Source organism: Ovis aries, chromosome 17 (genome assembly GCF_016772045.2).
Source record: "Ovis aries strain OAR_USU_Benz2616 breed Rambouillet chromosome 17, ARS-UI_Ramb_v3.0, whole genome shotgun sequence".
Lineage (NCBI taxonomy): Eukaryota > Metazoa > Chordata > Mammalia > Artiodactyla > Bovidae > Ovis > Ovis aries.
The window spans coordinates 25,728,901-25,742,542 of record NC_056070.1 but is presented as its reverse complement, the minus strand read 5'-3'; positions in this window follow the sequence as shown (position 1 = coordinate 25,742,542).

Genomic DNA, 13,642 nt, shown 5'->3' with positions numbered 1-13,642 from the left:
AAGAGGAAAGTGCTGTGTATTTTTATAGTCACAACGATGTTTTGGGGTTGGGAGTAATTAATTGTTTGTCTTTACAAAACAGCAGGAGTTCACTTAGACAAATAACCAGCATTTACAAGTACTTGTTAAAGAAAAAAAAAGTAAGATAAACTTACCAGCAACTACTCATCTGAGAACAAAGACCACAATAGTAGCTATAAACAGTCTTTATGTTCAGACATGCTGTCACTAAAACGTTTATTTCTCTACACACAAAAGTAAAGCAGCTATTGGTAGAAAGTTAACTTCTGTGAAAACTGGCATAAAAAGTACTTTACGATAACAAAGGTGCTTTACTATATTTCTCAATATGCAATATTAAAAGTTCAAAAATACTATTTCTCTGACTAATATATCACTACAATGTAATATACTATAATATACTATAAATATCTACATTTGAGTAAATCTTTCTGCACACAGAAGCATTTCTATGTTTCTGTATTAAATTGGCAAGTAGATCACTAACATGTTAGGATTTGGTTTTACAACCTCTCAACCAATACATTTCAGTATAATTTAAATATATTTATACAATATGCCAGGACTTAAATAGAACATCAGTTGAGAAGTAATTTAGAAAACTTATTCATATTCTGGCCTGTTCCAATTTAAAAATGTATATATACTTTCAGGAGCCACTCAAATCAGCTCACATTTATCCACTGGCAATGCCATCAAAACAAAATATTTGGATTTAACTTAGTTTCCATTTTTTCAAGGTAATGTTCATTTACAATTTTATGTTCTTGATAATAACCCAAATATATGTCATTCTTCAGTGATATCTTAAGCAATTAGGGATGTACTTTAACTTTTTGATCTAACAATGTACAATGATATTTCCCTGGTATTTCAGTTCCTAAGAAGAATTTTCTGTTCCTGAAAATTTGTACCTAAAAGTTTTATTCTAAGGCATACATAAAGTGTCATGTGGACTAAATACTAGAAACTACCATGGATAAGTGGTCCAAGTAGCAGTTATATGATAAAAATTTTCACTGTAGATTGTTGGTAGAAAAGATTCTGGGAATCTTATCCATGCTTAGTTGGGCTCTTATAAATTTTACAAAATGTGACAAGGTTGGCTCCTATCATTGGAAGAATCTAGAAACAGGACAGGTCCTGGTGAAGGGGATTACTGTGATATCTTCCATTCTGGAACCCTGAAGAAACCACAGGAATTCACAGTTAGTTCCTCCACAGTGCCCTCCTTGGCCCTGATTATGTAATGGGATTTTAAACTACTGAAATAATAGCTTAAGGAACTTGTGACCCAGCCTTGGCAATAACAACTTAAAGCTAGATCCCATGTTCTATAGCACACAAGGAGTCAGCTACCTTGTAGTTAAACTGCAAGCATATTACTATGTTCCCAGGATCTAAAAGCTCCTACATATAGAAAGTTTATATTTTCTATAATCAAAATATTTCTTAGCTATACATGCTGGGAAAATATGAAGACCTCACTGTCCAAATATGTATATCAGTTCACGAGTTCAGTCACTCAGTCGTGTCCAACTCTTTGTGACTCCATGGACTGCAGCACACCAGGCTTCTCTGTCCATCACCACCTCCCAGAGCTTACTCAAACTCATGTTCATCAAGTCGGTGATGCCATCCCCCCTTCTCATTCTCTGTTGTCCCCTTCTCCTCCCACCTTCAGCCTCTCCCAGCATCAGGGTCTTTCCCAATGAATCAATTCTTTGCATCAGGTGGCCAAAATATTGGCGCTTCACCTTTAGCAAAAGTCCTTCCAATGAATATTAAATATAGTTAAACTCATGATTCAACAACCAGAACACCCTGATTCATCTGTTTCTGCTAAACTCTTACACTTTTGCTGAGGGACAGGTGACTGAAAACTGTAGACAGTGTCTGGCAAGATAACTCCGATAGGAAATTTTCAAAGATCCAGTCTCTCCTGAGCTTCAAATGTTACTATGCTTGACAATCTTTTTTGACCCCTAAAACTACTGCTAAAATTGAAGAAAGTACAGAAAACCAATAGACCATTCAAGTATGACCTAAATCAAATCCCTTACGAGTATACAGTGGAAGTGACAAATAGATTCAAGGGATTAGATTTGATAGCCAGAGTGCCTGAACTCTATGGATGGAGGGTTCATGACATTGTACATGAGGTAGGGATCAAGACCACCCCCAAAAAAAGAAATGCAAAAAAGCAAAATGGTTGTCTGAGGAGGCCTGACAAATAGCTCTGAAAAGAAGAGAACCAAAAGGTAAAAGAGAAAAGGAAAGATATACCCATTTGAATGCAGAGTTCCACAGAATAGCAAGGGGAGATAAGAAGGCCTTCTTCAGTGAGCAATGTAAGAAATAGAGGAAAAAATAGAATGGGAAAGACTAGAGATCTCTTCAAGAAAATTAGAGGTACAAAGGGAGTAGTTCATACAAAGATGGGCTTGATAAAGGACAGAAATGGTATGGACCTAATAAAAGCAGAAGATATTAAGATGTGGTAAGAATACATAGAAGAACTATGCAAAAAATATCTTCATGACCCAGATAATCACGATGGTATGATCACTCACCTAGAGCCAGACATCCTGGCATGTGAAGTCAAGTGGGCCTTAGAAAGCATCACTACGAACAAAGCTAGTGGAGGTGATGGAATTCCAGTTGAGCTATTTCAAATCTTAAAAGATGATGCTGTGAAAGTGCTGCATTCAATATGCCAGCAAATTTGGAAAACTCAGCAGTGGCCGCAGGACTGGAAAAGATTAGTTTTCATTCCAATCCCAAAGAAAGGCAATGCCAAAGAATGCTCAAACTACTGCACAATTGCATTCATCTCACACACTAGTAAAGTAATGCTCAAAATTCTCCAAGCCAGGCTTCAACAGTACATGAACTATGAATTTCCAGATGTTCAAGCTAGATTTAGAAAAGGCAGAGGAACCAGAGATCAAATTGCCAGCATCCATTGGATCATCAAAAAAGCAAGAGAGTTCCAGGAAAACATTTACTTTTGCTTTATCGACTATGTCAAAGCCTTTGACTGTGGATCACAACAAACTACGGAAAATTCTTCAAGAGATGGGATTACCAGACCACCTGATCTACCTCTTCAGAAATCTGTATGCAGATCAGGAAGCAATCGTTAGAACTAGACATGGAATAACAGACTGGTTCCAAATAGGAAAAGGAGTATGTCAAGGCTGTATATTGTCATTCTGCTTATTTACCATATGAAACGCTGGGCTGGAAGAAGCACAAGCTGGAATCAAGATTGCCAGGAGAACTACCAATAGCTTCAAATATGCAGATGACACCACCCTTATGGCAGAAAGTAAAGATGAATTTAAGAGCCTCTTGATGAAAGTGAAAGAGAAGAGTGAAAAGGTTGGCTTAAAACTCAACAGTCAGAAAACTAAGATTATGGCATCTGGTCCCATCATTTCATTGCAAACAGATGGGGAAACAGTGGAAACAGTGACAGACTTTATTTTTGGGGGCTCCAAAATCACTCCAGATGGTGATTACAGCCATGAAATTAAAAGACACTTATTCTTTGGAAGGAAAGTTATGACCAAACTAGACAGCATATTAAAAAGCAGAGACATTACTTTGCAGACAATGGCCCATCTAATCAAGGCTATGGTTTTTTCAGTAGTCATGTATGATGTGAGATTTGGACTATAAAGAAAGCTGAGCACCAAAGAACTGATGCTTTTGAACTGTGATGTTGGAGAAGACTCTTGAGAGTCCCTTGGACAGCAAGGAGATCCAACCATTCCATCCTAAAGAAAATTAGCCCTGAATATTCATTGAAAGGACTGAAGCTTGAAGCTCCTATACTTTGGCCACCTGATGTGAAGAACTGACTCATTTGAAAAGACCCTGATGCTGGGAAAGATTGAAGGCAGGAGAAGAAGTGGATCGAGAGAGGATGAGATGGTTGGATAGCATCACCGACTCAATGGACATGAGTTTGAGTATACTCCAGGAGTTGGTGATGGACAGTGAGTCCTGGCGTGCTGCAGTCCATGGGGTTGCAAAGAGTCAGACATGACTAAGCAACTAACCTGAACTGAACTAACACTGCTACGTCCTATCTACCCTTGTTTTGGCTCTTCACAGCTCCTGGGTCATTTACCTGTAGGCACTGTAGTCTTCCCTCTCTAGCAGAAGCTTTTCAAATGAGAGCAAGGCCACAAGGGATGTAATCACCCTCTCGACTGTGCTGATTCCACAGCCATTGGCAATGTACTACACATCTGTAGAATTACAGTTCTTCAAACGTTAGAAGAACTGTACCCAACCTCCCTGGCAAAAACATCTTGCCACACATAGAATTCCAAACCTAAAAGTCACATGGTCGAGATTCACTCAACGCTTCTCCATGCACCTAATGTGCTTTCTGAAAATCCACTCTTATATCTAAATATGTTGTTTATTGTTGTCTAGTTGCTCAGTGATATTTGACTCTTTTATGACCCCATGAACTGTAGCCCACCAGACTCCTCTGTCCATGGGATTTCTCAGTCAAGAATACTAGAGTGGGTTGTCATTTTCTTCTCCAAGGGATCCTCCCAACCCAGGGACTGGACCAGCGTCTCCTGTGTCTCCTGCATTTCAGGCAGATTCTTTACCACTGAGCTACCTGGGAAGTCCAAATATGTCAACAAAATGTATTAAATATTGGGGTCTCTGAGGGCCCTCAAAGCTAGCATACTTCTTTTCTGCCTAAATTCTACTAAAAAAATTAGGAATTAAAACTGACATATGGAAGTCAAACTGTCATTTTTATTGCTGATACAGGCTAAACCAAATAGATAACAGTTTCTTGGCACGGCAGATTTATCCATTTAGAGATGACACTAAACTTGGGTAGACCTCCACTTGGTAGGACTTGTCCACAGGCGACCAGTGACATGGATTTGGCAAGAACTTCTTTTCTATGTACACATACTGGGTTCTAAGAAAGGAAAAATAGAAGGCTTTGGCTAAATAAGCCCAGTGTGATTTTCCAGATTCATCAGTTAAATGGGTTGCCTCATTTCCCCAGGTAGCTGTCATTATTTTTATTATTGTCATTATTATTATCTTTCTCATGACCATATTTAACACTCGTGCAAAAAGGAAAAGTGATTTTAAAAATAGCTTCCCATGTAATTTCTAATATAGTAAAATTGTGTGAGTTTCTTATGAGAACTCCTATATCTTTTAGCCAACAATGATAAATTCTCAACTTTCATGAATGGCTAGCCACATAAGAGGTTTTGGAATTAACTCAAACTCCACATGGTACTGGCCTTTAGCAATCCAGTGATCACACACAGGAGCAGAGGTCACCTGTAGCAGAGTCCTAGGAATGCATTGACTGTGTGACATTCACCAAGTGGAGGAGTCAAGGAACATCCTAATTTGAGCCAGACTCAGTTAACATTTCTCTGATTTTATAGATCTCAACTGTATTGTAAAAACTCTTCCCAATTCCACCTTCCTCCTAATACTATGACAGCATAAGGCGCTGGAGTTTTCCATGGTTTATTTTTCCTGGTGCTTCATCTCTTTGGTATCCCTGTCTATCTCATCCATACATTGTCATAATTTACTATCAGGTAGTGGAAAAACACACACAAGTATTCCTACCTTTCTCATTCTCTACTCTTGACTCCAAATATTCCTCCAGATTGCACCTGAAAAATTCCAAAATCATTCACTGTGAATAAAAGGACTAAAAAGAGAACCTTTACTCAAATATATTGACTATATTGCATACATCATATATCATTCAAATATATTCTTTTTTGAAGAGTAAATATCAGAGAGTTTTCAAGAAATGTGAGATGAGTTAAACCAAATATTTTTGTTCTGTTTTCTTTGAAAATAGATCACTATACTATAAATAATAGGTTTCCATTGTGTTAGGCATTTTCAGTCTTAATTTGTGCTAATATCCCTTAGAATATGGTAGTGCTTTTTAGCTCATATTTAATGAAAATTGTGATAACATGAACAACATATTTCTACTAAACAAATCTGTGTGGTCTATTAATCATACCAATTACTAATAAAAACATCAACTCAAGCTCATAATTCTGAGTAAATTATATCCAAGTTAAAATCAAGCTAAGGATGAATTAGAACCCTCATTTTCCAAGGTGTGTTTTGAATAACAGGTGATTACATCTAGCTGTCTGCTTCCTGGCTGGAAGTTTTCAGGGCTGTCTAGATTTACATAACAGTTCCCTTTGCTCATTATTCCCTCCTGGCTAATTGCTTCCTTTCCTTCATTTGTACTAATTAGGCTACATTTTGTTTGGCACATTAGCTTGAATTGTGTCACCAAGGTAAAGCAGCTTTAATAAAGCCTTATATGTAACATTGCTACTAAAATTACTATTGATTACAAATATATCCTCAAAAATGAAATTAAATGAAAAATAATTAAATTATGTAGAAAGACTTATATTTCAATTTTTTATAAATGAATTTTATTTTGTTATCTTTCTTTTACCCCTTTAAAATATTTTCTATGAATTTTGTGATGAAATAGGCAATCTACATTTATCAGATGTGTAAAACTTCTGTGCTTTTAAAAATAATCAAATTGATTTGTTCACTCTTCCTTATATTTATTAGGTACTGTTGCTTCCAAAGTCATCAAAAATTATAATAGAATTGGATAAGATTGCTGCCATGTTGGCTGCCAGATTGCTTCAAAAATTATAAAAAACTACTGTCCCAGTAAGTTCACCTATTGCACAATTTTGCAAGCTGATCTCATGCTGAAGGATTTGTGCCCATATATGGAGGCTGTACTGGATAAGCAAAGAGGGAGTTTTGCCTCTAGCAAAGAAGTTGAAACTTACTAACTGTGCTACATCTGCCTGAAAGTCATTTTAGTAATTCTAGAGGGTAAGGGGAGATTCCAATTCCATTATCTGTTGCTAGCAAGATGTCAACTGTGTCCTGAGAGACTGCCATCAAACTATTCTTCAGAAGTGGCCATTCAGTAAGAACAGATAGTAAGAACTGAACCAAGAGTATATGGGCAACTTCCACGTTTCAGATAAAAAGAATCATGAGTTTAGCATTAAAAAGAACTTAAGGAAACATTCTACAAGGGAGGTAAAGTGTACTCAATAGATCCATGAACAAAGAAAAGACCATAAAACATGGCCCAGTTATGGGTTTATTGTTATCTCCTAACAGGTAAGCTTTCAGGGTTAAGCAGCTTCTATGAGAAAAACTCAATGACAAGTTTTAAAATTGTAAGCATGTGAAGTGACTTTGTGGATTAAAAAAAAAAAAAAAAAAGAGTAAATTAAGAAAATCACAGCAGCACTACTACAGTGGAAGAATTATTTAAAAAGTGAACAGTTTAATAATATTGACGAGTAGTGCTTTATTAAATGAAACCATGTTAATCCATAACTCATTTTTAAATGAAAAACAAGCAAGCACGTTGTAAAGAAGTTACAAAAAGGAAGAAATCCAAGAAAATGTGCTTAAAAATAGCAAGATATACAGAATTTAGATATCTAAGAATCTGGTTTCTACCAATTTATAAAGTCACTTCAGATTATATGATAAAATTGAAGATTTCACACTCTAAATGTCACCAATCTTAAGAGAAGTGGGTGATTCTTTTATGTTTGTTTAAAATTATTAATAAGGAAAGTTAACATGTATCAGTGATTGAAATAAATCACAAATGTAGGACTTTTACACACTATCATGACAATTTAATAGAAAGATGTCCTGGTAGCTTCAGTCTCACAAGCAGATACATCAGATAACTCAAGAAACTTGAAAGCTAATAGGTCATGCTTCACTGTTGCTCTCTGGATACCATGTCAAATGGCATGGATTCTGTAATTTTCTATTCTTTCTTTCAAAATATATGTAGGCATTTAACAAATCTTGACTCTTAGACTGTCTTATAACACCATTTATGCAGCCTGCAATAAAGTCAATTATATTATTTGTATTTTCCTTTCTTTGTCTTTGTCATTTCCTGTTGCAGCACAGTCATAGAAAAGTCTTGTGGTTAAACTCATCCTTCAGTGGATTGCTGGGCTTCCCAGATAGCTCAGTTGGTAAAGAATCTGCCTGCAATGCAGGAGACCCTGGTTCAATTCCTGGGTTGAGAAGATCTGCTGGAGAAGGGAAAGGCTACCCACTCCAGTATCTGGCCTGGAGAATTCCATGGACTATAGAGTCCATGGAGTCACTAAGAGCTGGACACAACTGAACCACTTTCACTTTCAGTGGATTGCTGGTCATGACTTCTCAGCTCTTTTTCACTTAGCTCTTTCCTCCGGCACTCACATACAGACCTCAGAATTTCTTGTCATTTCTGTTTCCACAATATATCCCAATATATCATCATTCATTTTTCTGCATCTTCATTGCTGTCACCCTATCTCAATCACTTTCTTCTCCCAGTCTAGCAACTTGTTATTTGACGTTTTTGGCTCTCTGTGATCCATTCTGTGCAAAGCAATGTACTCTAACTTATAATTCAATTCATGGTAAGCCGCAGGTTGAAATTCTTTAACTTTCTGATTCACTTGAAAAAAACTTAAATTCCAAAATTCTTTACAAGGGGCTATATAGTGCATTCTTCTGACCCTGTCTCATAACAGACTCATTAACTAAGTCCCATTCACAAAGGTTCTGATTTTTTTCATGAATATACTATGTTAATTTTAATTTCAGGTCTTGGTACCATTTGCTTGTCCATTAGTAACTCTGCTAGTAACTGTACTTGGCTGGCATCCTTCAAGCCCTCAAATTTCATCCCTTCGAGATATCTTCACGAAAATGTGATTTAAATTATTTACATTCTCCAAAATAAAGACAGATCCTTGCTGTTTTATGCACATCTTCCTCTTTATGCAACTAAAGCAGTATTTGAAATTATTTTATTTTTATAAATATTTCCCTTTTATTTCTTCCCCAACTATAATATTACCTCAATAAGAAGAGAGTCTTTGACTTTTTTACTTACTCTTGTCTACACTGGGATTGGAACAGCACATACTGAGTAAGTTCCTAATAAATAACTGTCGAATGAATGAAAAGAACTATATTTTCACAAAACATCTGTATGCTGAGTTATGTAGTGAATGAATCATAATTTCACTATCAGAATTATAATATATTCCAAAGTTCATTTAGTCAACAAATAAAGCATAATATGATTTTTAAGAAATATCCTGGCCAGTGGACCTGTAACCAATTTTAAATTGAATGACAGGAAGTTCTTAGCATCTCAATCACACTTCTTTTACAAAGACAATTTTGGAGAGAAGTATTAAGTATGTTTGTTATGCTAGTTCCTTCCCTCAGAATTCAAGAACAGTAGCTAACAACTGTGGCCCAGTTATATGATGGCAACACTGCTATAACTTTGAAAATTGTACCGATCATGGTTCTAAGTTTTTTTAAAATTCCAAAACCCATCTTTATTAATACTATATTAATTACTTAATATCTAATATCTAATCTTCCTTCCTTCATTCCTTCTTTTTCTTCTTCATTTTTTTTTATTATGGACTAGCATACAGATTGAAGTTTCTAAATGACTTTTCTGTCTAGTTAAATTTCATCTCATATGGCCCATTATGTCACCCCAGTATACCAAAATCATTTAGGGATTCTAATTCACTCATCTCTAATCTCTATTATTCCATGTCTCTTTCTCTATCCCCCAAATTGGAGCCAGTATCATGCAAGGTACTGACTGCATTTGTAAGCAGAATTATAGAGGTGAAAGAGCTAAATATTATGATAAATTTCTCTCTAGTTTGAAATCAATACATAATTTCATACATATTTTCAGGAACACATTATGTATGACATGAGAATTATGCAAATAGATATAACACATTAGGTTCCAATTGCATAAAATAAAATATAGCAAACATTTACTGAACTCATTCAGACTCAGTTCGCTCCGTTAGTGATGAAAACCTTTACCCTTGCATCTAATAGCTTTTGATAAAAGCCAACAATCAGCAGCAACTCCTACAGTCATCCAACTGTTACTCTGGCATCACAGAATGTACATCTATGTAACTGAGCTTCTCTTGGGCTCAAAGCCACTTTTCTGCTACACAGAAAATCCAAGGCACATGTTCAGGCAGTTCCCAACTCTAACCTCTGCTTTGAGGGGCTAAGTGCTTGAGATGAAGCTATAAAGTGTAACTGTCTCCTCCACAATGCCATCTTGGGTTCAGCCGAAATGCTCCTTGGCCAATGGTCCCAAACCTGTAATTGATGTTTGTGAGGTGCTAATCCTCTTCACAGCCTGCTACCTTGATTCACCCTATGACAGTCCACTCCTCTGCTTCATGCAGGAATGAACAAGAGGAAAACTGATAGCAAGGAGAAAGAGAGAAGAGGAGCAGAGGATTTTTTTTTATAAAACAGAAATTGCATGTGACAGAAATAAAATTGTAAGCCTGGCTGGCAAGAAGATACCAAAAGATATTTAGAGGGCTATGTCACACACATACTTAATATTAATCTGTGATCATATTTTACCTCCTCTAATAGTCTTCAGTTTCTAAAATGGTGAAGAATAACTAAACTTTATGGCAGGAGTTGGACATGGCAGTGATTGATATATGTCTTTTCTTAGGCACCATTTTTATCATAGTCTCATGCTAACAGATTTTGATGTCAAAGGTCTATAAGAACATCAGTTTAAACTCCCAGATTTCATATAGTTTCATCCAACTCTTTGCACTCACCATTACGTATAAACACTGCTCATTTATTATGTTCTTAGGAAATTAAGGCAATTGAACAAAAGCAGAGATCCAGATTCTTCTGTCTCTTACCATTCAAATCCTCTGCAGTACCCAATGCACTTATTTTAACAATAAGTAACTAAGAGATAAAGATATGGTCTCAAGTATGTAATGCACAAATAACAGCTTGAAAAGCACTCTATATTCAGAAGGGTATGTATAAAGAACTACAGAAGTAGGTTGATGAGGTAGTTTATGAAATCTCATACATGGGGCGGAGAAGGAGATAGCACCCAACTCCAGTACTCTTACCTGGAAAATCCCATGGGCGGAGGAGCCTGGTGGGCTGCAGTCCATGAGGTCGCTAAGAGTCGGACACGACTGAGTGACTTCACTTTCACTCTTCACTTTCACACATTGGAGAAAGAAACGGCAACCCACTCCAGTGTTCTTGCCTGGAGAATCCCAGGGATGGGGGACCCTGCTGGGTTGCCTTCTATGGGGTCGCACACAGAGTCAGACACGACTGAAGCGACTTAGCAGCCTCAACGGCAGTTCATGGGGAGGAGGGAAACTGCACATCTCTTTCAGCTGTTAGCTAGAATATATCTTAAAATTTGATTAGGACAAGGATAGCTTTTGGAGGCCTAGGCAATTCTTATATAATTCACATCCTTCTTTAATATGCTATCCTTACATGGTCCAACCAGCTCTTTACTATAGCTGTTTTCTATAAATAAATGATCTGTAAGAATTTTGAAAGCATTTTTTAGAGTTTTAAGGATCACTTGTTATGCAAACTGAATATTTTTATTGGAAAATAAATTGAGGCAAATTAAATTTGTACTCTGGAAACATTAATCCATAAAAGAATGAGGTGAGTTCCAAGGAATCATCTGCTTTTATTTCCATTTTGTGAAACTCCCTCCTTCCACTTCTGCTCTTAGAAGAGAGGAATTTGGCTGGATATGGCAAGCAGAATTTTAACCATATCCCCTCAAATTTCTGTCTCTTGATCTAGGTGCTACTAAAAAGGAACTTGGTTGTAATTGGTGTTCCTCAGTGGACTTCAAAATTGAGAAATTATTTTGGGTTGTCTGTGTAAGTACAATACAGTTACGTAAGCCCATAAAAACAGAAGAGAAAAGCAGGAGAAATGATTCAGAAAGACAAAAGTATTTTAAAAAGACAAGTATTTTATTTTTATTAGATATTAAACAATTATGCAAAAGACAATGCTTTCATGAGTTAGTGTCCCTCATCTATTACTAATTATATTTATATTAAAATTAAAAATACATGTTCCATATCTTCTTTAATATTCCTTATTTCCTAAACTATAGTATCTCCTATTTAACAGCATGTTTTAAGTTTGAATGAATAACTTTAGTTCAGTCTAGTAAAGATTGTGAACTACTAGATTTCCCTTATTTTAGAACACATCAATTTATTATCATATATTTTTCTAGATCTTTATCTTGACAAAAATCTTTAAAAATCTAGATTCATTTTACCTCAGGAGCAAATTTTTTTTTCTTGCCAATGATAGTAAAATGGGATTCAGTTTTAAAGCCATTAGTTGCTAGCATCTTAGTTAAGTGCCTTCTTCATTTAATCTTGATAAGTTGAAATATTACAACTTTAGGAAAGTAATAATAAGGATTGTGGATGGAGGCAAAGTTATGCATTTCAGATACAGACAGAAGCTGCGCTCCAGGTAGGAAGAATACATGAGGGCCCTCAGTTTCACTAAGGATGTATTTGTATAGTTTTTGGCAGAGTCAGCTTTGGGGACCTGGTAGACAAAGCTCAGGCCACAAAAACAAATATGGGAATTCTTATGTTTTAAATTTGTAAACACAAAACCACCTTGAAGGCTCTTTTTTTCACCTAACCAAAGTAATCTTAAAAATGGCTTTAAACTAAAAACATATTCAGAATTTTTTCAAAAAAGATCACTGTCTGAAAAAAAAAATCACTGCTTATTAAATTCATCTTAAAGCATTATTATAAGATTTATACCACGCTGTTTTAAAGGAAGCTTTAGAAATTTAATAAACAGAATGTGAAACAACAAAAACAAATTATCATTTATTGACTGTACTATACTTCTAAGCTGGACAACAAACTGCAGCCTTACTGATAGTTTTGGAATTTAATAATTGCTGTAAGAAACAACATAAAAGAAATTCATCATTCATCATTGTCCATCCTTGGAGTTTACAAGAATATAAAATCACTAGCAACTGTTGCTGTCTTGATAAAATGCAGAAAAAAATGCTTATGAATAATTTTTGGTATGGTCAGTTTTCAAAGGTCAGAATAATCAATCATTTCAAGTTATTAAATTCAAATTATAACTCTTTTAAAATTGTCTGAAGGTTTAAAAATTGTAGTGCAATACCGATAATTCACACTAAAGCAGATTACTAAAATTAAACATTTTGAATGGAAGAACATAGACTGCATGAATTAAAGGATTTATACCAAATAGCACAACCTTCAAAAGCATCCAGAAATCCTGGAAAAACTGGCACCTATTAAAAACAATACAGCTACAGAGTATTGGAATACATTTTTGTAATACCAGAACGCTTAAAAGGGTTAAAACCAATTTTAACTATTCTCAAGATAACTCAGAGTTATGTAAGGGAATTCAAAGAAATATTTTACTATCTCAAACAGAAAAGGTATCACTTGCTGTCACTAAATCATTTCTGACACTTTGTGGCCCTGTAAACTGTAGCCCCCCAGGCTCCTCTGTCCAAGGGATTTCCCAGGCAAACATACTGCAGTGGGTTGCCCCTTCCTTCTCCCAGGGGATATTTCGGACCCAGGTCTCCTGCATTGGCAGGCAGAGTTTTTACCAC